The following is a 19048-nucleotide window of genomic DNA, read 5'->3' as shown; positions in this document are numbered from 1 at the left end:
TGGGTATCTGTGGATATGCCTTGAGCTTATCGCAAATGGTTAAACACTAGGTTGCTAACCAAAAGGTTGGCAGTTTGAGTCCAACCAGGGGAACCTTGGAAGAAAGGCCTGGCAATCTACTTCCAAAAAATCAGCCATTGAAAATGTAATGGAGCACAGTTCCACTCTGACACACATAGGGTCGTCCTGAGTTGAGCTCAGCTCCATGGCAACTGGTTTTTTTTGTGTGTGTGACTGAAGGAGGAATGTGCAGAGGACCCTTTAGAAAGGAGATGAAGAGGAAAGTAGAAGGATGGCATGGCTTTTGTCCTCCACTCCCCTTGGGGCCAGATTTGAGTTTTCTCCAAGGGGAGGAGTAAGGGTCACGAGCTAAAGGAAGTGTTACAGATTGAATTGTGTCCTCCAAAGAATATGTGCTGTAAATCCTAACCTCTATGCCTGTGATTATAACCCCATTTGAGAATGGGTTGTCTTTATTATGTTAATAAGGTAGGGTTTGTGTAGAATATGTCTTAAGTCAATCTCTTCCAAGATATAAAAGGAGCAATTTAAGCAAGCCATGATATGCCAGGCCACTGAAGATCTCCAAGGAACCAGGAAACAGAAGCTGAGGGATCAAGGACCTTCCCCCAGAGCAGACAAAGAAAGCCTTCCCCTAGAGCCAGTGCTCTGAATTTCCGACTTCTAGCCTCCTAAACTGTGAGAAGATAAATTTCTGTTTGTTAAAGCCATCCACTTGTGGCGTTTCTGTTATGGCAGCACTAGACACCTAAGACGGGAGGTATTTTTTGAAAGACTTTGTGAGACTCTGTTGTTGTTGTTAGGTGCCATCAAGTTGGTTCCAACTCATAGCAACCCTATGCACAACAGAACAAAACACTGCTGGTCCTGCGCCATCCTCACAATTGTTATGCTTGAGCCCATTGTTGCAGTCACTGTGTCAATCCATCTTGTTGAGGACCTTTCTTTCTTCCCCTGACCCTCTACCATGATGTCCTTCTCTAGGGATCGATCCTTCTTGTTAACATGTCCAAAGTATGTGAGACATAGTCTCACCATCCTTGCTTCAAAGGAGCATTCCAGTTGCGTTCTTCCAGGATAGATTTGTTTGTTCTTTTGGCAGGCCATGGTATAGTCAATATTCTTCACCAACACCGTAATTCAAAGCCGTCAGTTCTTCTTCAGTTTTCGTTATTCATTGTCCAGCTTTCCCATGAATATGAGGCAATTGAAAACACCGTGGCTTGGGTCAGGCGCACATTAACCTTCAAGGTGGTGTCTTTGCTTTTCAACACTTTAGAGATCTTTTGCAGCAGATTTTCCCAATGCAATGCGTCTTTTGATTTCTTGACTGCTGCTTCCATGGGTGTTGATTGTAGATTCAAGTAAAATGAAATCCTTGACAACTTCAATCTTTTCTCCATTTATCATGATGTTGCTTATTGGTCCAGTGGTAAAGATTTTTGTTTTCTTTATGTTGAGGTGTGATGTATGTGAGACTCTAGACACAGGCAATCCTGCTTCAGGAGCCAAATGACAAGATGTGGCACAGAGTTGGGAAGAAGGCCAGCCTCCCCATAGCTCCTGGAGACACTGACACTGGAAAAGCAGCAACCTGGGAGAACCAGAAGCCTGGGGTGCCAAGGCCACTGGCTTCCTGGGAAGGGCACTATCTGTAGTGGTGACAGGAAGGTTTCTTCAACAGTCTGTTTGGTAGACTGCAACCACAAGATTTACTGCAGAAAAAGAAAATGGAGAATGAAGACTGTATACTTCCTGTGGCCAAAAGATTCCTTAGGGATCACCCACAAATAAAAGGAAAATTTTAAGGTGGGCTTAGCTGCTGCCATTGAGCAAGAAGCTCAGAGCCATAGGAATTTGGGCATAAATTTGAATATGATCTCATGATTAAACAAACATTGAGTCATTTGTATATGTATCACTTCACAAGTAGCTTAGTAAATTAAGATAATAACTATTGATTTTAAATTAAATTCTCCAATTTAATGATTTAAATCTGTTGAACAATAGTAAGAAGTTACAATGTGGAGCAATTCCACAATGTTTTTCAGATTCTGTCAGCTGTGAGACACTTTGGGTATACAAAGATGGCTGGCCTTTCATTTCTCTGAGTTCCTTCCTTCCCTGGCATGATGGAGGAGGAGCAGGAACACAAGGCCCTCATAGTGCAGATTCGTAGATCTAATTAGGTACCCAAAGGAGCGAACAATTTGAACTCAGCAAATCCCAAGTCGCAAAAGTGTGCCATGCCTCTTCGCGCCAAGGACTACAGCTTTGCCCTCCTTCGGGAGGGGGAAATCTGATGCTGAGGAGACCCTTAAGTGTGCACCAGCCACTGGGAAGAGACATACCCTCTTGTATATTGCAAAGACCACATTAGCATTCTCATCCATTCTGATCCCTGTGAGCAGCATTTAAGTACAGCTGGTACTGTTAGCTGCTGTCCAGTCACCAATGACTCACGGTGACACTACACACAGAGGAATGAAATGAAACACTGCCTGGTCCTGCACCATCCCCGTGTTTGATCTATACCGTTTTCATTGGCTGTTTTTTGGAAGTATATCCCCAGGTCTTTCTTCCTAGTCCATCTTACTCTGGAAGCTCCACAGAAACCTGTTCAGCGTCACAGCAATGTGCAAGCCTCCTCTGACACACAGGTGGTGGACGAGCTTGAGGTGTATTGGCTGGGAGTCGAATCTGGGCCTCCTGCATGGAAGACGAGAATTCTCCCACTGAAACACCACCACCTCCTGAAGCACAACAGAGAAGGAAAATCTGAGTATAAAAAGCATAAGCACTTTTTAGGTAATAACACTGTCTTGTAGGGTGCTTTGAGAGAGCTCAATTGTATATTATGCTCCTTCTGAACACGTTTCCTGTGAGTCATGCTGTTAGAGAAAATCAGATGAGAGAAGCTTTCTGGCTGGCAGGTGCTGTACAGACCTCCTTCTTCAGAGAGTCCCTTGCCCTGGGTCCTCCACGGCCGGTGGACCTCTTCAGGGGTCCAACTTCTTGTTCTGTGTTCTGTGGGGCTTCCTCTTCCTCACTGGACGGAGGCCCACCATCTGTCCAGGACACCATTTTATTTCCTACTCCTCAGAGACCGAATATCCATTACTGGATGTCAGGAGGGTGTATGCTGAAGCATCAGTGTAACCTTTTGGAGAAACAGTGTTTTAAAACTCAAGGCAAGGCAAAACATGGAATAGCTACAAATACAGACAGTTGATTTCATTCATTTATTTGTTTTTTCTTTCATTGAATGCCTAGAGAAATACCTCTCTAATCACAGAGTGGAAACCCTGGTGGTGTAGTGGTTAAGTGCTACAACTGCTAACCAAGAGGTCAGCAGTTCAAATCTACCAGGCGCCCCGTGGAAACTCTATGGGGCAGTTCTATTCTGTCCTATAGGGTCGCTATGAGTCAGAATTGACTCGATGGCGGTGGGTTTTTGGGTTGAGTCACAGAGTATAACTGTTTCATGGGTTTTCTTGGCTGTAATCTTTGTGGAGGAAACCCTGGTGGCATAGTGGTTAAGAGCTACGTCTGCTAACTGAAAGGTCAGCAGTTCAAATCTACCAGGAGCTCCTTGGAAACTCTATGGGGCGGCTCTACTCTGTACTATACGGTTGCTATGAGTCGGAATCAACTTTATGGGAGCAGGTCACCAGGCCTTTCTCCTGCAGTGCTGCTGGGTAGGTTCAAACTGCCAACCTTCAGACTAGCAACTGAGTGCAAACCATTTGTACTACCTAGGGACCTCTTTCTCCACTGCTACCACCTCGATTCAAGCCACCATCCTCTGAGGGCTGGACCAGAGCAATAGTTTCTTAATTGATTTCATTCTTACCTTTCTCCAACCATTCCCATCCAGATGGTTTCTTAAAAATCTACACTCTCCTACTCCTGCTGAAATTCATTTACTGGCTTTCCATTCCATCCCTTGCTCGTGGGATGAAGATTACACCCTATGAGGCCCTGCAGGCTAGGCTCTCCAGCCCCAGCTTCTCCTCACTTTCAGTACTGAAGCGACACTAGCTGTCTTTCAGATCCTCAGATCAGATGAACCCCATGCCCTCTTCAGAATCTTGCCTGGACTATTTCTCCCTCCTTCCCCTGTTCACTTAAAATTAGCTTAGATCTCAGTTCAAACAATACTTCCTCAAAAAGCCTTTCACAGCCTCCAGGCTAGCACAATTCCTTGCGCTATGTTCTCTTAACATTTGGTGATTTTCTTTCATATCACTTGTCAGTGTAAGTGATAATATGTTTTTCTAGGTGACTATTTGATCCATGTCAGTCTACCCACTAGATTATAAATTGCATGATAATAAGAATTGTACCGACTTTGCTCGCCATTATATTCTCAGTGCCTAGCACAGAACCTGGCACAAAGTAAGTGCTCGATAAATATTTGCCAAATGCTTGAATAGATATGTAGGCTTGGCCTCCAGTAGTTTATCGTTAGCTATGAGAGAAAAAGGTCTAACTTATTCTCCAAAGCCCTCTTCAGTTGTCATCTTCACTGTGGAGTTACCCTGTCCAATCCCTTTTTTTCCTCTCCAACGCGTGCTCCATGCCTCCCAGCTCACTCTGTGTTCCTTAATATACCCTCCTTGGGCTTTTAGAAGGACATTGTCCTGACCTCATCCATACCTTTCAATTGGACAGCTTCATCTGAATGCCCAATGGGAACCTCAAACTCATTAGGTCCCAAATTTCCCTCAGTATCTTTTCCCCAAACCCGCTCATCCTTCTGTATTCCTTGTCTTGATTGGCGGCACCAAGACCCATCTAAATCAGAAATCCATAAACCATCATATTTTTCTCCCTCTTTCATATCTTTAATTAGTCATGACATTCTATTGACTCCGTCTTTAACATTTTTCATATTCATCCTCAATGACCCTATTTTAGTTCCTTTGTCATCTTTAACTGGACAATTATAGGAATCGAACTGGCCTTTCTATCTCCTGTTTCAGTCGCTTCCAATTCATCCTTCATATCACTGTATGTGAGATGTATTTTGAACACAAATATCCATGATAGCATGTTTAAAACCCTTCAAAAACTCTACTCTTCATATAAACCAAAAACAAACAAACCCATTACCATTGAGTCGATTCCAACTCATAGCTACCCTTCTATAGGACAGAGTAGACCTGCCCCATAGGGTTTCCAAGGAGCATCCGGTGGATTAGAACTGCTGACCTTATTGTCAGCAGCTGAGCTCTTAACCACTGCCCCACTGGGGCTCCACTGTTCACATAGGGTAGTTCAAATTCCTATGCATGTCACACAAGAACTTCATCAACTCTTTCCTACCTTCCCTAACTCATCTCTTGACAACTTTCCCTCTGTACTCTTTTCTCCAATTGTTTTTGGGCTAGTCATAGTTTCCTAAACACAGGAAACTATTTTATGACTTTGTGGTTATAACAGAGACATTTACTATTCATGGAGTATCCATGTTCATTTATTTCACAGTGCCGTGAGGCATGTAATTAGTTCTAGCTGATGGGCCGTGAGTGGAAGTGATATGCATCACCTTGTTGAAGCTGAAGCATTTAAGAACCAGCGTGTCACCTTTGAGCTTTTTGTTTTCCTGCAATGCCAGCTTGGAAGCTACATGTTCTAGGAGGCACAGCTGTAAGAGTGCATAGCCTCCATTACCCTGGGTCCCCAAGTGGCTGTGTGGAGCAGAGCCCTGCCCCATACTTCTCCCAGCTAACCCCTAAAAGTCTAATAACATTTCTAAACATTATTCATATCATGCAAGTAGTGGTTGTTAATTTAAAACTTCATTAGTAAAATTACAATACAAGCATGATTAGCCTCCAGAATGGCCAATCCCAGACTCCAGGGAAAACCTACATTTTTACATCATCAGTAGCACACTATTTTTCACCCTCACTCTCTCTCATACCAGCTGGGCATTTAATTTGGGTAAGAAAAAAAAAAAACCTTTGTTATATTAAGCTAAGAAGATTTCAGGGTCCTTTTATTACCACAGGATAACTTAAGCTATCCTGACTAGTGCAGCAGCTTTCTACAGGCCATTCCCTCTGCCTGCCCCTTCTCCCTTCAGCTGCCTGGGGAAGTTCTACTGATTCTCCCAGCCTCAATAATCTTCTTTTCTGTGAAGCTGGTCTGACCCACTACCCGCTAGAGTTGTTATTCTTACTTATGTGCTCCCACTGCACCTTGTACATAATGTCAAAATTGTCCTCATCACCTCCCAATAATTTAATGTCCAACTTCCTCCCACATGGTGCTTGCCTTGAGGCAGGGGCTTCGTGTTATTCAGCTATTAAGTTTGTATCTCCAGCACCCCACAGACTGATTGGCATATAACCAGCCAGTTGCCGTGGAGTTCACTCCAACTCATGGTGACCCTATGCATGTCAGAATAGAGCTGTACTCCATAGAGTTTTCAATGGCTGATTTTTCAGAAGTAGATTGCCAGGACTTTCCTCTGAGGCACCTCTAGATGGACTCAAACTCCTGAACTCATGATTAGCAGCCAAGTGCGTTAATCACATGTACCACCCAGGTTCTCTAATTGGCATATAGAGGGTCTCTAGGCCCTGGGCTAGGTGAGTCTAACCTAACAAAGGATGAATGAATGAATGAATAAATGAACAGCTGACTGCACGTTATATGTGTAGGCTTTCAGTGGGGGGTGATGGGGAAGATCTTGTGGGACATGAGAACACCATGTGGGACTCTGGCTTGGGGACATTAGGAGATGATGATTGAAATTTTGAGTTTATGTTGATTTCAGAGTAATATTGGCCCACATGTGGGACAAGCAGTTTGCACTTGACTACTAACTGAAAGGTTGACAGTTCAAATCCACCTGGTGGCACTGCCAAAGAGAGGCCTGGCGAGCTAATTCTGTAAAGATTACAGCCATTAAAAACTCTGTGGAGTACAATTTTACTCTGCAACACATGGGGTCGCCATGCGTCGGAATTGACTCTATGACAACAGGGGATAATGTATATTACTGGGACTCAGGTCAGTAAAAGGATTATAGAATATAAAACTTCCATGCATCCTATCAGGAAAGTGAACCTTAAAATAAATTTTAAAATAAAGGGAATTAATTTTAACTCATGATGGCGTGCCTAAGAGTAGAATGAAAGTGGATTCTGTTAGGGGAAGGTGGTTATTTAAGAAACAACACTGCATGTATGTGACACAGCCAGAAAGTCTGTGAAATTGAAATCATATAAAACTGGCATATTGAATAAGCTTGAAACAGGGATTGTGAACAAAATGCAACTCTGTCTATCGTATCTGTCCATCCACCCATCCACCCACCCACTCACACACCCACCCACCCCCACCCACTCATCCATCCATCCATCCATCCATCCATCCATCCATCCATCCATCCATCCATCCATCCATCCATCCATCCTCTATCTAGCTGTCTAGCTATCTACCTATTTTCCATTGTCCCTTTAAACTTTATTTAATAGTGGCAGAATTCCTCTACCCCCAGTGATTACTTGGGCAGGCTAGTGACCTTACTGTCAGTTTCAGGCAAAAAAAGTTCTATGACAAGTCTTTGAGATATAAAAATATATTTTGTGATTACTAAGGATACTGGGCCTGAAGTCTACCAAATATTACAGTGCATTTTGGCCTAATTCGTTATCTGTCTAAAGTTATAAAAGTAGCTGTAAATGACTAGGGATTATGTCATTTGTCTTAAACCCAGATCTATTTCTGAGAATGTGGTACATGCTGTAATGACAATGTTTTACCTTTTACCTTTGTCAGTTTGTAATGAAAGGATTTCCTTTTACCCTTCATAGCTCAGGGAGCATCTGATGTATCCTCTCAATCACAATAAACATGCTCCTGAAGAAAAAGAAAAAAGTCCTTTGAGTTGCAAAAAACAACCTCAACTCATATCTCAGCGTTCCCAGTCCCAGGTAATAGTTAAATCTCTGAAACTGATGGAGTCTTAAATCTTCTCTCCTCCCTCGGCTCAGCCCGGCCTCATCCTGGAAGCATGCCCTGGAAAGGGGACAGGGTCCTTTTCCTCTCCTCTTTCTCTGCTCACTTCCTCCCCTGGCTAGTTGCTATTCTCCTCCATGCCTGGACTGAAGCCCAGGAACAGGGAGAGGTAAGGGAATAGGACAGTTCTCACGTGGCTGGGTGGCCTCAGGCCCTCAGGCTGGGCAGCTGGCCTCCCTGGAGTGGGCTGGCAGAAGATTAAAGCTGACCCTGTCATGGGCTCTGCAGAGGCCTCCAGCTGGGCCCCCTTCTTCTGCAGTTCCCTTGACCCAGGCTGTAAAGTCTTTCCCTCTGGGTGGTCTCATATGACTCTTCCCCAGTGCCTGGGATTCTGGGGGCATAATGGCCAGCCTCTTTCTGCTGAGGTCTTCCCTCTGTGCCTGCAGGTCCCAAGACCACCCAACACTGCCCCACACCTGCTTCCTTTCCCACAGGGCCCACATCTCTTACTCTGCTATAGAAGTAACATCTATCGTTAACATTTAAATGTCACTCAAAATGTTCCAGCACTGTTCTATGCACTTTGCAATTCGTTGTTGTTGTTAGGTGCCGTCAAGTCAGTTCCTGCTCATAGAGACCCTGTGTACCACAAAACAAAATACTGCCCTGTCCTGTGCCATCCTTACAATCATTATTATGCTTGAGCCCATTGTTGCAGCCACTGTGTCAATCCACGTTGTTAAGGGTCTTCATCTTTTCTGCTGACCCTGTACTTTATCATGCATGATTTCCTTCTCCAGGGACTGATCCCTCCTGACAACATGTCCAAAGCATGTAAGACACAGTCTCACCATCCTTGCTTCTAAGGAACATTCTGGTTGTACTTCTCCCAAAGACAGTCTTGTTCATTTCTCTGGCAGCTCATTCAATATTCTTCACCAACACCACAATTCAAAGGCATCAGTTCTTCTTTGGTCCTCCTTATTCATTGTCCAGCTTTCACATGCATATGATGTGATTGAGAATACCATGGCTTGGGTCACCTTAGTCTTCTAGGTGACGTCTTTGCTTTCCAACACTTTAAAGAGGCACTTTATAGCAGATTTGCCCAATGCAATGTGTCTTTTGATTTCTTGACTGCTGCTTCCATGGGCGTTGATTGTGGTGCCAAGCAAAATGAAATCCTTGACAACTTCAATCTTTTCTCCGTTTGTCATGATGTGGCTTATTGGTCCAGTTGTGAGGATTTTTGTTTTCTTAATGTTGAAGTGTAATCCATACTGAAGGCTGCGGTCTTTGATCTTTGAAGTGCTTTGCGTATGTTACCTCAATTCATCCTCTTACCTCATAACAAGGTAGGTAACTCTGGCAGGCCATATCCATGGTGTTTATTTTATAACTTCTGCTCTAAATTCTGTCTTCACAAAATACAGCAAACACATTTCATTTGTCTTTGAGTTTGACTGAAGAAACACGAATTTTGACCCTGCCACAAACTCACGGAAGCCCTGATGGTGCAGTGGTTAAGAGCTCAGCTGCTAACCAAGAGGTCGGTTATTCTAATCCACCAGCTGCTCCTTGGAAACCCTATGGGGCAGTTCTACTCTGTCCTATAGGGTCACTATGAGTTGGAATTGACTCAAAGACCAAGGGGTTTGTTTTTGGTTTTATGAACTGGTTATAAAGCTTAGGACAAGTCAGGTGATATCGCTGGGCCTCAGTTTCCTCATTCATAAAGTGGAGAAATGGAATGTATTCATTGTCACCAAGGCTCCTTCTAGCACTAAAATTCTGTGATTTAGGAAATAATTCTAAGATAATGAATTGCATGCAGGTGTGTGGGTATGGGAGGCGAGAAAAGCTAGTGAGGACCTAAGGGAAGGAGAAGCCCAGACAGCCCAGATACAAGAAACCCTTAAGAGTCTTAACACATCTTTAAACTTTGAAGACATGGTGTTTAAAATGTCTTATAATCCAGATCTTTATCATTGCTTCTTTGACAACCCTAATGAGAAGTCTCAGTTAAAAGATAGGATTCAACACATGGTTTCAAGAGTCTTAAAAACATTTGTCCCTCTGACTCATTGATCCCACTACCAGAAATAGACTCAGAGAAATCATCAGACGCATCCACAAAGATTTGTGTACAAAAGGGTGAATCATAGTAGTCTTATAGTAATAAAAAAGTGGAAACAACTCCCTTTGTTCAAACCTCTGCTCAAATGTCGCGTCCTCAGAGAGAGTCAAATCATGCTAAGTAAAATAGTGCCCCATTTCCCATCATGCTCTCTCCCCTTTAAAAACAAAAAACCCAAAACCAAGCCCCTTGCCATCCAGTTGATTCTGACTCACAGTGACCCTACAGGACCAGCTAGAACTACCTCATAGGGTTTCCTAGGCTGTAAATCTTTATGGAATCAGACTGCCACATCTTTCCAACTTTCTCCCGTGGAGTGGCGAGTATTCGAACCACCAACCTTTCGGTTAGCAGCTGAGTGCTTGACTACTGTGTCACCAGGGCTTCTCCCTCTTCCCCTACCCTAACCTTAATTTTTTCTTTTACATGATAATACTTATCACCACAGGATAAGCTGTCATTTGTTGCCATTGAGCAGGCTCTAATTCATGGCGACCCCACGTACAACAGAACAAAATGTTGTCCAGTCCTGGGCCATCTTCATGATTGTTGGTATGCATAAGCCCATTGTTAAGCTATTGTGTATTTTGTGTGCCTTCAACCCTGGGAGCTCATCTTCCAGCACTATATCAGACAATATTCAGTTGTGATCTGTAGGGTATTTTTTTCTAAATTTTATTTATTTCGTTGTTGTTGTTGAGAATATACACAGCAAAACATACACCAATTCAACAGTTTCTACATGTACAATTTAGTGACACTGATGACATTCTTTGAGTTGTGCAACCATTCTCACTCTGCTTTTCTGAGTTGTTCCTCCTTCATTCTCAAAAACTCACTCCCCCTAAAGTTTCTATCTAATTTTTTGAGTTGCTGTTGTCAATTTGATCCCATACAGATAGTACTTAAGGAGCCCTGGTAGCACAGTGGTTAAAGTGCTTGGTTGCTAACCAAAAAGTCAGAGGTTGGAATCTATCAGCTGTTCCATGGGAGAAAAATGTGGTGATCTGCTCCCGAAAAGATTTACAGCCTTCGAAACCCTATGAGGTCGTTATGAGTTGGAATTGAGTTTTGTTTTTGTTTTTAGATAGTTTTTGAAAGAGATCCGTAAGGTTTTCTTTGGTTACTTTTTGGAATTAGATCACCAGGCCTTTCTTCCCAGTCTGTCTTAGTCTGGAAGTTCTGCTGAAACCTGTCCACCATGGGTGATTCTGCTGGTATTTGAAATACTGGTGGCATAGCTTCCAGCATCATAGCAACACACAAGCCACCACAGCGCCACAAATTGACGGATGGGTGGTGTAATAGGTATTTATTTGTTTACTTGTTTATCTTCTTTCTCTCCAACTAGGATGTGAGCTCCACAAGAACAGTAGGGGCAGACCCAAGTTTTATGGGGCCTGAAATACATATCAATATGAGCGCCTTTTTAAAGAAAAACAATACAAAAAATTAACAATATAAAATTACGTATGAAAATGAGTATTGATTTAGAATGCCGTTGGAAGGCCCCTCATTCACCTCCCAGTAAGTCTGCCTCAGAGAGGCAGGAGCTTTGTCAGCCTGGCTCACAGTTGCATCCCCAGGACCTAGAATAATGCCTGGCACATAATAGCTGGTCAGGGAATATTTGTTGAATGGGCACCCAACAGTAGAGAACTGGTTAAATAAACAAGCAAAAAGAAGAGGAAAAATGTTATATAATATGCCCCAGACACAAGTAATTCAGTGTTGGATTTGAACAGAGTCTTCTCTCTCCTCCTTTCTGGGTTCATGGCTGCCCAGCCAGACTCCTTTCTCAGCCTCCCTTGCAGCCAGGTGTGGCCATGTTACTAATATCTTGGAAGTTAAAAGTGAGTGGAAATGATGAGGCCATTTCTGAGCCTGAGCCTTAAGACTACAGGCATGCCTCCCCATTCTCTCTTCTTCCAATCTATTGGCTAAAACCTAGATGTGGTAAGACTCAGTTTGACAATGCAGATGATAAAGGTCTTGAAAGGGATGGCAGAGCAATAATCTGGAAAGAACCCTGGGTCCCTGAATGACTTTCAACGAATAAACCTGCTTCACTGACCTGCCATTCACGTCAAGATTGTTATGTGACAGAGAAATAACCTTTGTTCTTCAACTCATGTATTTTTGGGTCTCTTTGTTACAACAGTTTAGTCTTATGCTCAGAGTTAATGGACTCAAACATATCAACGATTATGAAGATGGTGCAAGACCTGGCAACATTTCATTCTGTTATACATAACGTCACCATGTTTTGGAGTGACTCCACAGCAACCAAAAACAACAACAACAATCTTACTCTAACTAATACAGTTTTTAAAACCCAGGCCTTTTCATTGCACTATACTGCTTCCTAGTAATACTACTCGGAATACCAATACCAGTTGGCATGCAGTTGAATCTGACTCCTGGTGAGCCCATGTGTGCCAGATAGAACTGTGCTCTATGGGGTTTTCAGAAGTAGATCATCAGGCCTTTCTTCCAAGGTGCCTCTGGGTAGACTTGAACCTCCAACCTTTCTGTTAGCAGCTGAGTGTGTTAACTGTACCACCCAGGGTCTCAACTGGGAAGTAATTAGTGTTAGTTGCCGTCGATTCAATTCCAAGTCATGGTAAGTAGGAGTAAGTTTAGTTATCAAATGGATTTACTTTCAGCTCAGGCCTAAGAGATGCCGTGTGTCTCTCTCTTGGTTATTCCTGCTGCTTTCCTTTCGTGGTAATAATAACAATGGCTAACTCTGTCTGGCGCTGTTCTAAGTATTTTCCATGGAATAACTCCTTTAATCATCACCTTTTGAGTAGATAATATTATTATCCCCATTTTTACAGATAAATAGACACAGAAAGGTTAAGCACACAGCTAGTAAGTCTGAGAGCTGGGATTTAGACCCATGCAGGCTGGTCTTATAGCCTATTTCTCAACCACCATGCTATGTTTTGACCATCTTGCCTTGTTCCTTCTACTTTCTCCCCTCCTTCAGATCCATTCAATTATCCTCCATAGGAATAGGCCAAAAGAAGTACCACATGGCCATAAACAACATAAACTAAAGCTCTTGCCTCTTTTTTGCTGTCAATTGTTCTACGTTTATGTCTTGTTGGTATCTCCACATGATATAGAGAACTGTAGCATTTGAAGAAGAGGGGCAATTGTAGTTCAGTGGTAGAACTCTCGCCTCCCATGTGGTAGGCCTGGATTCAGTTCCTGACCAATGCCCCTCTTGTATAGATATCACCTCTACCTCAGTGGAGGCTTCTGTGATGCTTTGTTGCTGAACAGGTTTCAGCGGAGCTCCCAGACTAAGACAGACTAGGAAGAAAGACTTGGCAATGGGCTTCCAAAAATCAGCTGGTGAAAACCCTCTGGATCACAGTGGTCCAATCTGTAACCAATCATGTGGATGGCACAGGACTGGGCAGCATTTGCTTCCATTGTTCATGGGGTTGTCACGAATTGGGGGCTGACTCAGTGGCTGCTACCAACAGCAACAGCATTTAGGGGATGTTATTTGGTACAAACCAGGACAGCATCCCATCAGGTATAGTGGGTGCATTGGAGTGAGCCCTGAACTGGGAGCCAGAGATCCAGGCTCTCGGCCTGGCTCCTGCATGGGTTCATGTGTGAACTTGACCAAAGCTCCCCCTGTAAGGTGACATGATGGTGACATGGGTGGATGACCTCTGAGGTTCCTCGTAACTACGAAATTCTATGAAATTTCCTTGGTCCACTCTATCTGTTCTCTGTCATTACCGGCCTGCCTTTTGGCAGGAGGCCAAGGAACAGGGGTCAGCTCTATATCTGGGGTCTGAGAGGGGTACCAAGTGGCTGAATCTGCCTAGGCATTCCCTGAGCATCTAGAGCTGCAAAAGGAGAAAGAATAAGTCAGATTCTGCAGATCTCCTAGCTGATTCTATTGTCTACAAACTCAAATATCTTCCCAATATGTATATGCAAATTAAACAGGGATAAACAGCAAAAGTGGGAAAGGGCAGCTCCTAGTCTTGAAAAGGAAATTGAACCTAGCTGATGACCAGTGGAGAGGCTCTCAGCCAGAAATCCTAGTTTGACCATAGGTTGGTAGATTGCCTTTCAGGAGACTAATAGATGAATTTAGTTCCACTGACCATGAGCTGCTGTCAGCGATAGCAAAAGCAGTGTCCCCAAAAAGAGAGATTGGGCAAGAAGAAGAACGAGATGATGCATGAATGAATAAATGACGGAATATGGCAATTCTCTTCCTGTGAATTTTGAACACTCAGAGAGAAAAGCACTCAGCTCTACAAGGTGGTTCTCCCCTTGACCACTGCATGTGGAATTGGTCATGGCTGAAATATACAAGGGGCCACAAAACAATGGGAAGCCGAGAGTCCCAGGGTGGTGCAAGAGGTTAAGCACCTGCCTACTACCCAAAAGGCTGGCGGTTCAAACCCACCCAGAGGTGCCTCAGAAGACAGGCCTGGTGATCTGCTTCCTAAAGGCCACAGCCTTTGAATCCTATGAAGCAATTCTACCCTGCATACATGGAGTCTCCAGGAGCTGGAATTGACTTCATGGTAACTAATAACAACGGCAACAAGAGTTAAGATCAAACTTTTCCTTTTTACTAATTTTACAATAGTCTCCCTTCTGGAAATTACTTGCACATAGTTGATACATTATCAGTTCTGGGCTAAGAAAATGGCAGCTAGAAACCTTTAGGTCATAAGACGAGCAGTGACAGAAAAAATGAGAAAGTGATAAAAGCTGAAGCTCTAAGCAGGGTGGGCCTCTGCCAAATAGAGGATGTCCAATGATTGTTTTGCTTTCTCAGCAGAATTACGAGGTTGATCATGTTGGCTTATGTGGCCCAGCACATGTTCTCTTTGTCACAAGTCTATTAGCTCCTTACCTACACTGATGACTGGGTGGGGCAAAAATGAAATCCGTGGGGAAGGAGCCTGAAGTGACAGGGAAGGGAGTGAGGGGCCTCCAAGAATCAGAGACGCAACAGCGACCCAGAAGTCAGAGGAAAGGAGAATCTGAAGGACCATCTGTGCCTCATGCCTGTACAGTTGACTCTTCTTGAGCAAGGTAGAACATTGCACAGCCACAGATCATTTTCAGTTCAAAGAGCCAAACTGTTTGAAAAAATTGTTTGTCTTTGGAAGCATTCACGGTATCATTCACCAGATACGTCCCACCCAAGGGGAGGTCTTTCAGTACATTTCTGAATAGTCAATGGCATAGGTCCCTCCATGCCACTCTTCTTCCCTTGTTTCTCCACTCCTCCCTCTCTATCCCCCTTCCACACTGGCTGCACTTCTGTCACTTCTCCAACTCAGCCTGGCCAGCTGGACCCACCCTCCCCTGGCCATCTGGACCCACCCTCCCCTACTGAGTCATATCTTCACCTCAGATTAAAAATTGTCCCTTTCTGGGATACAGAGCTTCTGTTAAAGGTGATGGGAAAACTTGGAAAACTGGTAATGGCAATGGTTGAATATCATGATAAACATAACTAATGTCACTCACTGAGTTGTACATGTGAAGAATGTTGGAAGAGCAAATCGTTTGTTACATATATATTTACCACAATTGAAAAACAAAGTGCAAAAACAAAAATGTAAGGCCCTGGCATCAGGATGGCTGCGGGAGCTTGTTAAAATGGCAGTACGATGTGAGATTTCCTGGGGATTTCCATTACCCAAGTGGCTCCCGCTCTTCATGGCAAAGGTTAATCATGAAGGGAATGAAAACTACATACAATCCTATGAGGACTGAGGGACGGGTCAGATGGAACCCACTGAGGCTGGCTGAGAATTCAATTTTCTTCCGGTAATGAAAACTGCATTTCCATTACCTGCTGCAGAGGAAATTATTTACCTGTGGTATCATCGTCCGGCGGTTCCTGTGGTATGTGCTGATGCTGATAGGGGTGGCTGCAGAAGCATCTATTTGTTATTGCTCTCCGTGTAGCCCTGAGGTTGCTGCAAATGAGCGAAGGTCGTGCTTTCAAGTGCATGAGAATGGAGGTGCCGATACATGATACCATGGCAGTTAAAAATGTTTCCTTCTCTCATCCTTTTTCTGTGCCTTTCCCTTGCTTGGTTTGAATAAATGATTTTCTCCATGTGTTGCATATGGTTGTTTTGCTTCCTCAACAATGTTGTTGTTAGGTGCTGTCAAGTCAGTTGCGACTCGTAGTGACCCTATGTACCACAGAACGAAACACTGCCCGGTCCTGCACCATCCTTATAATTGTTGTTATGCTTGAGCTCATTGTTGTAGCCCCTGTGTCAATCCATCTTGTTGAAGGTCTTCTTTTCCACTGACCCTGTACTTCACCAAGCTTGATGTCCTTCTCCAGGGACTGGTCCCTCCTGATAACAAAGTCTTACCACCCTTGCTTCTAAGGAGCATTCTGGTTGTGCTTCTTCCAAGACAGATTTGTTTATTCTTTTGGCAGTCCATGGTATGTTCAATACTCTTCGCCAACACCACGATTCAAAGGCATCAATTCTTCTTCAGTCTTCCTTATTTATTGTTCAGCTTTCACATGCATATGATGCGATTGAAAATACCATGGCTTTGGGTTAGGTGCACCTTAGTCTTCAAGGTGACATCTTTGCTTTTCAACAGATGTACCCAATGCAATGTGTTGTTTGATTTTTTTCACTGCTGCTTCCATGGCTGTTGATTATGGATCCAAGCAAAATGAAATCCTTGACAACTTCAACCTTTTCTCCGTTTATCATGATGTTGCTTATTGGTCCAGTTGTGAGGACATTGTTTTCTTTATGTTGAGGTGTAGTCCATACTGAATGCTGTGGTCTTTGATCTTCATTAGTAAGTGCTTCAAGTTGTCTTCACTTTCAGCAAACAAGGTTGTGTCATCTGCATAACGCAGGTTGTTAATGAGTCTTCCTCCAATCCTGATGCTGTGTTCTTCTTCGTATAGTCCAGCTTCCTGAATTTTTACTCAGCATACAGATTGAATAGGTATAGTGAAAGGATACAACTCTGACGTACACCTTTCCTGACTTTAAACCACTCATTATCCCCTTGTTCTGTCCAAACAACTGCCGACAATATGGTCAATAAAACAGTGTTATTTCCTGAGTGCCTACTATGTGCTTCTGTACCTACTATGTGCCTGAGCTAAGTGCTTTAAATACATTATCTCCTTTATTTTCAATAATCTTGTGAGTCGGAGATTGTTAGTTGTCTTCCAGTGTCCATCCTTTTTTCTTCCTTAATAATATAATCTTCAGATTTTATTTGTTTGGTTTTTTAACCTTGGGGTCTGGCTTCCTGGAATAAAATTACATATCCCAGCCTCCCTTGCAGCTACGTGCATCCATGTGGTCAATAGGATGTAAGAAGAAGTGTAGCGTGCAATTTTCAAGAAGTGCCATTAAAGGATGGGACAGGAACTTTTTTTGCCTCTTTATGTTGTTTGGAATGTGGACATGATGGCTGGACATGAGCTGCCACCTTAGTTCATGAGGTAGATGCTACTTGTTGAAGGTGGTGAAGCAACAAGGCAGAAGGAGCCTCTGTCCCTGATGATTGTAAGGGCAAATTTTGAGGTTTCTGGTCACCTTCAGCTGAACCTATCATTCCAGAAAGATCTTGCAAGAAGGAAGTAGAATGAGGTGGTAGAGAGCATAGGCTTTGGGGTCACACACATCTGGATTAATATCTTCCTCTTCTACGCTTACCAGCTGTGTGACTTTTGGCAAGTTACTTAGCCCCTCTACATCTGATTCTTGATTTGTAAAATAAACATAAATAAAAGCTCAAGGGATTTTGGGAAAAATTAAATTACATGTAATATACTTAAAATTCTTAATGTAGAGCCTAGTACATGGTAAGTGTGTGATAAATACTAGATACTATTATTCTAACAGAAATAAAGAAACAAGGCCACACAGGTAAGTAACTGACAAAGTCAGACCTGGAGGCCCCCAAGGCCTGTGGTGTTTCCGTAACACTGACCACCATAGATGCCCAGATGACATCATGAAAAAAGAGAAAAAGAAAAGTTAACTCTTCCTAATGCTTGCTAGTTAGCACAGCAAGACAAACACACACAAACACACACACACTCAGATACACACATGCACACACACACACTCAGATACACACGTGCACACACACTTAAACACACACATGCACACAAATTTTAGATAGGTCAGCTCATTCACTGAATGTATAATTATTGTCTCTAACAAACAAATCTGTAGGAATGGGAATGCTTATTTACTTGAACTAATGTGTGACAGTGTTACTCAGTTTCCGGTAAGCTGTGCTGGGGCCCATTAGCCTCTGAGAATCACCAGCCAATGGCCCAGCCCTGTGTGATATGATCACATTCTCCATTTCCTTCAGTCCATACCAAGCTCACTTTTTAATTTTAAGATCTGCTAAACTCAGAGATATTAGTCCTTAATATTCCACATCTATGCCAATGGCATTCTTCCTGCTCAGGCTTTCTACCAGGTCAGGGCTGAGGTTTGGATAGAATTGTTTTACAGCAACTGTGGGCCCATAGCAGTAAGAGTGAGATCAGTGACTACTTTGGCTTACAGATAATTTAGCCAGGCTGTGAGCTACATAAAGGCAGGGCTGTGTTTGTTTTTTTCACCAAGGTATTCCTAAGCCTCTAGCCTAGAAGGGCTCAACTCAGTTGACATGTGTTGAAGCAACTTTGAATAGATGAACGTTCTCAAGATGCAATAAAGTCATGGATGAATTAACCCACTAAAGTACTCTCCGCAGGGCCCAGGTATGGTGAACACTTGCAAAGTTTTATGACCCAGTGTCCAATCCTACCATTCTAACAGCACTCTACCTACTGTTTACAGAATTTCCACCATGGGCTATTTTTTGAGGGGTGGTAGTGGGCTGAGGGAGTCCCTGGGT

Source organism: Loxodonta africana, chromosome 5 (assembly GCF_030014295.1).
Source record: "Loxodonta africana isolate mLoxAfr1 chromosome 5, mLoxAfr1.hap2, whole genome shotgun sequence".
Lineage (NCBI taxonomy): Eukaryota > Metazoa > Chordata > Mammalia > Proboscidea > Elephantidae > Loxodonta > Loxodonta africana.
This window is presented reverse-complemented; position numbering follows the sequence as displayed.